Raw genomic sequence first — 9,046 nt, 5'->3', positions numbered from 1 at the left:
GGCGCCAGGGGCTTGGGGTGCTGCTCCCATGCGCCTCCCCACTATATATAGGGGTGGAGGGGGCTGGTTTCTTGCCCTCCAAGTCCATTGGGGCATTGGCAAAGGTGGGGGAAAGAAATCCCATCATTTCCCTTCCCAACCGATTGTTCTCCCCCTTTTTAGGGATCTTGATCTTATCCCTTCGGGATATGATCTTATTCCTTCTAAGGTGGGATCTTGGTGCGCCTTGACCAGGGGTGTGGGGCCTTGCCCCCACCACCCACGTTCATGTGGGTCCCCCCATGCAGGTGGGCCCCACTTCGGAACCTTCTAGAACCTTCCCGGTACAATACCGAAAAATCCCGAACATTTTCCGGTGGCCAAAATAGGACTTCCCATATATAAATCTTTACCTCCGGACCATTCCGGAACTCCTCGTGACGTCTGGGATCTCATCCGGGACTCCGAACAACTTTTGTTTAACCGCATACTTATATCTCTACAACTCTAGCGTCACCGAACCTTAAGTGTGTAGACCCTACGGGTTCGGGAGACATGTAGACATGACCGAGACATTTCTCCGGTCAATAACCAACAGCGGGATCTGGATACCCATGTTGGCTCCCACATGCTCCACGATGATCTCATCGGATGAACCACGATGTCAAGGATTCAATCAATCCCGTATACAATTCCCTTTGTCAATCGGTACGTTACTTGCCCGAGATTCGATCGTCGGTATCCCAGTACCTTGTTCAATCTCATTACCGGCAAGTCACTTCACTCGTACCGTAACGCATGATCCTGTGGCTAACTCCTTAGTCACATTGAGCTCATTATGATGATGCATTACCGAGTGGGCCCAGAGATACCTCTCCTTCATACGGAGTGACAAATCCCAGTCTCGATTCGTGCCAACCCAACAGACACTTTCGGAGATACCTGTAGTGCACCTTTATAGCCACCCAGTTACGTTGTGACGTTTGGTACACCCAAAGCATTCCTACGGTATCCAGGAGTTGCACAATCTCATGGTGTTAGGAAATGATACTTGACATTAGAAAGGCTCTAGCAAACGAACTACACGATCTTGTGCTATGCTTAGGATTGGGTCTTGTCCATCACATCATTCTCCTAATGATGTGATCACGTTATCAATGACATTCAATGTCCATAGTCAGGAAACCATAACCATCTATTGATCAATGAGCTAGTCAACTAGAGGCTTACTAGGGACATGTTGTGGTCTATGTATTCACACATGTATTACGGTTTCCAGTTAATACAATTATAGCATGAACAACAGACAATTATCATGAACAAGGAAATACAATAATAACCATTTTATTATTGCCTCTAGGGCATATTTCCAACAAGTGAAGCATGAGAGAACAATAGTTTCTATAAAACAAATCCACCATCGTGCTCTAAAAGATATAAGTGAAGCACTAGAGCAAAAACTATATAGCTCAAATGATATAAGTGAAGCACATAGAGTATTCTAACAAATTCCGAATCATGTATGTCTCTCTCAAAAGGTGCGTACAGCAAGGATTATTGTGGAAAACTAACAAATAAAGACTCAAATCATACAAGACGCTCCAAGCAAAACACATATCATGTGGTGAATAAAAATATAGCTCCAAGTAAATTTACCGATGGATGAGGACGAAAGAGGGGATGCCTTCCGGGGCATCCCCAAGCTTTGGCTTTTTGGTGTCCTTGGATTATCTTGGGGTGCCATGGTCATCCCTAAGCTTAGGCTCTTGCCACTCCTTGTTCCATACTCCATCAAATCTTTACCCAAAACTTGAAAAGTTCACAACACAAAACTTAACAGAAAATCTCGTGAGCTCCGTTAGCGAAAGAAAACAAAACACCACATCAAGGTACTGTATTGAACTCATTCTTTATTTATATTGGTGTTAAACCTACTGTATTCAAACTTATCAATGGTTTATAAACTATTTTACTAGCCATAGATTCATCAAAATAAGCAAACAACACACGAAAAACAGAATCTGTCAAAAACAGAACAGTCTGTAGTAATCTGTAACTAATGCAAACTTCTGGAACTCTACAAATTCTGCCAAAATAGGACAACCTAAATAATTTGTTTAGTGATATGCTGTAATTGGAATCAATATTATATCACGTTCTGGTAATTTTTAACAATTGTTTTCATGCACAGAAAGTTTCTGGAATTTTCAGCAAGATTAAATAACTATCATCCAAGAAGATCCTATAGGTTTAACTTGGCACAAGCACTAATTAAAACATAAAAACAAATCTAACCAGAGGCTAGATCAAATATTTATTCCTAAACAGAAGCAAAAAGTAAAAAAAAAATTGGGTTGCCTCCCAACAAGCGCTATCGTTTAACGCCCCTAGCTAGGCATAAAAACACGGATAGATCTAGGTATTGCCATAATAATAGGATAGATCACGAAAACTCATTTCATATTCTCTATGTTCAGCAGCAAGTTTTCTTTGAGGCAAGCAAAAGTAATCAAAAGGGCTAAATTTAATGGGACAGAAGTCTCCAAGATCAACCTTGGGAGGTATAGGTTCCTCCTTCGGCCCTTCGTATTGCACAACCAATTCATCATTATAAGCATTCTTTTGACAGAATTTCGTAAGCCTATACTCGAGAGAGTATCCTAGCTCATTATTTCGAATAGCAAAATCATTATTAAGTTCAGAAATTCTATCAACTAGAACATTGGTAGGAACCCTTTTTCTAAGGTTTTCATTAAAAGCAACATAGTCTAGAGATTGAAAACGCATTATTTCCTCTTGATCAAAGAGGATAGCATCTATGGGAGGACGGCCGGCATCCACCCTATAGTGCGCAAAGATTTCCTTGGCCTCTTTTACTATAAATCTGAACTCATGAGCCAAAAAGATAGTAGCGGCATGCTTAACAGAAGAATGCTCAATATTAGAAAATTCTAGGAAAATCCTTTGTATGCAAGGGTGCATGTGCATAAATTGCCTTTTAAGTTCAACTACAAGCATGGCGATAGCGTCCGCAAGACTGCTAGTTCTATGAAGAATAGAACTACCCATAGAAGGCAAAGCACTGGCACAAGTAAAGAAATCTTGAATAACCCCTTTTCCAATAATATTACCACTACCGATTCGGAATTTTTTTGTATGTAAGATAGGGGATTCTTCAGCAAGAGCATCAGAATTTTCCATGTTATTATTATTGTCCATATCGACAATAATTTCCCCAACTTCAGACATAATGGCAGCAAACTCGAGAAACATGAGAAAAGAAGGAACGGAAAGGAGAGGGCGAATAAAACGGCAAGGGTGAAGTGGGGGAGAGGAAAACGAGAGGCAAATGGCAAATAATGTAATGTGAGGGATAAGGGTTTGTGATGGGTACTTGGTATGTTGACTTTTGCGTAGACACCCCGGCAACGGCGCCAGAAATCCTTCTTGCTACCTCTTGAGCACTGCGTTGGTTTTCCCTTGAAGAGGAAAGGGTGATGCAGTAAAGTAGCGTAGGTATTTCCCTCAGTTTTTGAGAACCAAGGTATCAATCCAGTAGGAGACCACGCTCAAGTCCCGCGCACCTACACAAACAAATAAGAACCTCGCAACCAACGCGATAAAGGGGTTGTCAATCCCTTCACGGCCACTTACGAGAGTGAGATCTGATAGATATGATAAGATAATATTTTTGGTATTTTTATGATAAAGATGCAAAGTAAAATAAACGTCAAAGGAAATAACTTAGTGTTGGAAGATTAATATGATGGAAGATAGACCCGGGGGCCATAGGTTTCACTAGTAGCTTCTCTCAAGAGCATAAGTATTACGGTGGGTGAACAAATTACTGTCGAGCAATTGATAGAATTGAGCATAGTCATGAGAATATCTAGGTATGATCATGTATATAGGCATCACGTCCGCGACAAGTAGACCGACTCTTGCCTGCATCGACTACTATTACTCCACACATCGACCGCTATCGAGCATGCATCTAGAATATTAAGTTCATAAGAACGGAGTAATGCTTTAAGCAAGATGACATGATGTAGAGGGATAAACTCATGCAATATGATATAAACTCCATCTTGTTATCCTCGATGGCAACAATACAATACGTGCCTTGCTGCCCCTGCTATCATTGGGAAAGGACACCGCAAGATTGAACCCAAAGCTAAGCACTTCTCCCATTGCAAGAAAGATCAATCTAGTAGGCCAAACCAAACTAATAATTCGAAGAGACTTGCAAAGATAACCAATCATACATAAAAGAATTGAGAGAAGATTCAAATATTGTTCATAGATAAACTTGATCAGAAACCCACAATTCATCGGTCTCGACAAACACACCGCAAAAGAAGATTACATCGAATAGATCTCCAAGAGAATCGAGGAGAACTTTGTATTGAGATCCAAAGAGAGAGAAGAAGCCATCTAGCTAATAACTATGGACCCGAAGGTCTGAGGTAAACTACTCACAGATCATCGGAGAGGCTATGGTGTTGATGTAGAAGCCCTCCGTGATCAATGCCCCCTCCGGCAGGACGCCGGAAAAGGCCCCAAGATGGGATCTCATGGGTACAGAAGGCTGCGGCGGTGGAATTAGGTTTTCGTGGGTGCCTCTGATGGTTTGGAGGTACGTAGGTATATATAGGAGGAAGAAGTACGTCGGTGGAGCAACGTGGGCCCCACGAGGGTGGAGGGCGCGCCTGGGGGGTTGGCGCGCCCCCTGCCTCGTGCTCTCCTCGTCGATTGCTTTATGTAGACTCCAAGTCCTCTGGATCACGTTTGTTCCGAAAATCACGTTCCCGAAGGTTTCATTCCGTTTGGACTCCGTTTGATATTCTTTTTCTTCGAAACACTGAAATAGGCAAAAAACAGCAATTTGGGCTGGGCCTCCGGTTAATAGGTTAGTCCCAAAAATAATATAAAAGTGTAACAACCGGCAGGAGCCATAGGAGTTGTCTTTATTTTTGTATGACCTGCGTGTCAATGAAAACGCCATGTAATTACTTTACTTTATTGCTAAGCGCGTTAGCCATAGAAGTAGAAGTAATCGTTGGCGTGACAACTTCATGAAGACACAATGATGGAGATCATGATGATGGAGATCATGGTGTCATGCCGGTGACAAAGATGATCATGGTGCCCCGAAGATGGAGATCAAAGGAGCAAAATGATATTGGCCATATCATGTCACTATTTGATTGCATGTGATGTTTATCATGTTATGCATCTTATTTGCTTAGAACGACGGTAGTAAATAAGATGATCCCTCACTAAAATTTCAAGAGAAGTGTTCCCCCTAACTGTGCACCGTTGCGAAGGTTCGTTGTTTCGAAGCACCACGTGATGATCGGGTGTGATAGATTCTAACGTTCGAATACAACGGGTGTTGACGAGCCTAGCATGTACAGACATGGCCTCGGAACACATGCGAAACACTTAGGTTGACTTGACGAGCCTAGCATTTACAGACATGGCCTCGGAACACAAGAGACAGAGAGGTCGAACATGAGTCGTATAGCAGATACGATCAACATGGAGATGTTCACCGATGATGACTAGTCCGTCTCACGTGATGATCGGACACGGCCTAGTTTGACTCGGATCATGTATCACTTAGATGACTAGAGGGATGTCTATCTGAGTGGGAGTTCATTAAATAATCAGATGAACTTCATTATCATGAACATAGTCAAAAGGTCTTTGCAAATTATGTCATAGCTTGCGCTTTAGTTCTACTATTTAAGATACGTTCCTAGAGAAAATTTAGTTAAAAGTTGGTAATAGCAATTATGCGGACTGGGTCCGTAAACTGAGGATTGTCCTCATTGCTGCACAGAAGGCTTATGTCATTAATGCACCGCTCGGTGTCCTGAACCTCAGCGTCGTCTGTAGATGTTGCAAAACATCTGGCATACACGTTTTGATGACTACGTGATAGTTCAGTGCGTATTGCTAACGGTTTAGAATTGTGGCACCAAAGACGGTTTTGAAACGTCGCAGAACATATGAGATGTTCCGAAGACTGAAATTGGGATTTCAGACTAGTGCCCACGTCAAGAGGTATGAGACCTCTGACAAGTTTCTTAAGCCTGCAAACTAAGGGAGAAAAGCTCAATCGTTGAGCATGTGCTCAGATTGTCTGAATACTACAATCACTTGAATCGAGTGGGAGTTAATCTTCCAGATGAGATAGTGATGGTTCTCCATAGTCACTGCCACCAAGCTATTAGAGCTTCGTGATGAACTATAACATATCAGGGATAGAAATGATGATCCTTGAGCAACTTGCGATGTTTGACACCGCGAAAGTAGAAATCAAGAAGGAGCATCAATTGTTGATGGTTAGTAAAACCACTAGTTTCTAAGAAGGGCAAGGGCAAAAGGGATACTTCATGAAACGGCAAAACATTTGCTGCTCTAGTGAAGAATCCCAAGGTTGAACCCAAACCCGAGACTAAGTGCTTCTGTAATGAGGGGAACAGTCACTGAAGCAGTACTACCCTAGATACTTGGTAGATGAGAAGGCAGGCAAGGTCGACAGAAGTATATTGGATATACATTATATGAATGTGTACTTTACTAGTACTCCAAGCAGCACCAGGGTATTAGATATCGGTTCGGTTCCTAAGTGTTAGTAACTCGAAATAAAAACTGCGGAATAAACGGAGACTAGCTAAAGGTGAGATGACGATATGTGTTGGAAGTGTTTCCAAGGTTGATGTGATCCAGCATCGCATGCTCCCTCTACCATCGAGATTGGTGTTAAACCTAAATAATTGTTATTTGGTGTTTACGTTGAGCATAGACATGATTGGATTGTGTTGTTCATTTAAGAAGAATAATGGTTACTCTTTTATTTGAATAATACCTTCAATGGTCTTGCACCTAAAATAAATGGTTTATTGAATCTCGATCGTAGTGATACACATGTTCATGCCAAAAGTAATGATAGTACCACATACTTGTGGCACTGCTATTTGAGTCATATTGGGATAAAACGCATGAAGAAGCTCCATGTAGATGGATCTTTGGACTCACTCGTTTTTGAAAGGATTGAGACATGCGAACCATGACTATTGGTATATGTGCATGAAGAAACTCCATGCAAATGGATCGTTTGGACTCACTTGAGACATGCAAATCATACCACATGGGCAAGATGACTGAAAGGTCTCGTTTTCAACAAGATGGAACAAGAGAGCAACTTGTTGGAAGTAATACATTCTGATGTATGCAGTCCAATGAGTGCTGAGGCATGCAGTGGATATCGTTATGTTCTTACTTCACAGATGATTTGAGTAGATGCTGAGTGTATTTACTTGATGAAACACGAGTCTGAATTATTGAAAGGTTCAAGTAATTTCAGAGTGAAGTTGAAGATCGTCGTGACAAGAGGATAAAATGTCTGTGATATGATCATAGAGATGAGTATCTGAGTTACGAGTTTGGCACACAATTAAGACACTGTGGAAAGTGTTTCACAATTAATACCGCCTAGAACACCACAGAGTGATGGTGTGTCCGAACATCATAACTGCACCCTATTGGATATGGTGCATACCATGACGTCTCTTATCTAATTACCACTATCGTTTATGGGTTAGGCATTAGAGACAACCGCATTCACTTTAAAAGGGGCACCACGCAATTCCGTTGAGACGACACCGTTTAGAGAAACCTAAGTTGTCGTTTCTTAAAAGTTTGGGGCTGCGATGCTTATGTGAAAAAGTTTCAGGCTAATATGCTCGAACCCAAAACGGATAAATGCATCTTCATAGAATACCCAAAACAGTTGGGTATACCTCCTATTTCAGATCTGGAAGCAAAAGTAATTGCTTCTAGAAACGAGTCTTTTCTCGAGGAAAAGTTTCTCTCCAAAGAATTGAGTGGGAGGATGGTGGAGACTTGATGAGGTTATTGAACCATAACTTCAACTAGTGTGTAGAAAGGCACAGGGAGTTGTTCCTGCGGCACCTACACCAATTGAAGTGGAAGCTTATGATAGTGATCATGAAACTTCGGATCAAGTCACTACCAAACCTCGCAGGTCGATAAGGATGCGTACTACTTCAGAGTGGTACATAATCCTATCTTGAAAGTCATGTTGCTAGACAACAACGAACCTACGAGCTATGGGGAAGCGATGGTGGGCCTGGATTCCGACAAATGGTTAGAAGCCATGAAATCCGAGATAGGATCCATGTATCAGAACAAAGCATGGACTTTGGTGAACTTGCCCGATGATCGGCAAGCCATTGAGATAAATGGATCTTTAAGAAGAAGATGGACATGGACGGTAAAGTTACCGTCTATGAAGCTCGACTTGTGGCAAAGAGTATTTTCACAAGTTCAAGGAGTTGACTACGATGATATTTTCTCATCCGTAGCGATGCTTAAGTCCGTCGGAATCATGTTAGCATTTGCTGCATTTATGAAATCTGGCAGATGGATGTCAAAAACAAGTTTCCTTACCAGTTTTCGTAAGGAAAGGTTGTATGTGATACAATCAGAAAGGTTTTGTCCATCCTAAGGATGCTAAAAGGTGTGCTAGCTCCAGCGATCCTTCCATGGATTAGAGCAAGCATCTCGGAGTCAGAATATACGCTTTGATGGAGTGATCAAAGTTTTTGGGTTTATACAAAGTTTGTTAGAAACTTGTATTTACAATAAAGTGAGTGGGAGCGCTACAACATTTCTGATAAGTATATGTGAATGACATATTGTTGATCCGAAATGATGTAGAATTTCTGGAAAGCATAAAGGGTTGTTTGAAAGGAGTTTTTCAAAGGAAGATCTGGATAAAGCTGCTTACATATTGGGCATCAAGATCTATAGAGATAGATCAAGACGCCTGATGATACTTTCAAAGAACGCACACCTTGACATGAATTTGAAAGAGTTCAAAATAGATCAGCAAAGAAGGTGTTCTTGGCTGTGTTACAAGGTGTGAGTATTGAGTAAGACTCAAGACCTGACCACAGCAGAAGAGAGAGAAAGGCGAAGGTCGTCCCCTATGCTTTAGACGTAGGCTCTATAGTATGCTATGCTGTGTACCGCA

The sequence above is a fragment of the Aegilops tauschii genome, chromosome 3, assembly GCF_002575655.3.
Source record: "Aegilops tauschii subsp. strangulata cultivar AL8/78 chromosome 3, Aet v6.0, whole genome shotgun sequence".
Classification (NCBI taxonomy): domain Eukaryota; kingdom Viridiplantae; phylum Streptophyta; class Magnoliopsida; order Poales; family Poaceae; genus Aegilops; species Aegilops tauschii.
Note: the sequence above shows the minus strand (reverse complement) of the source record.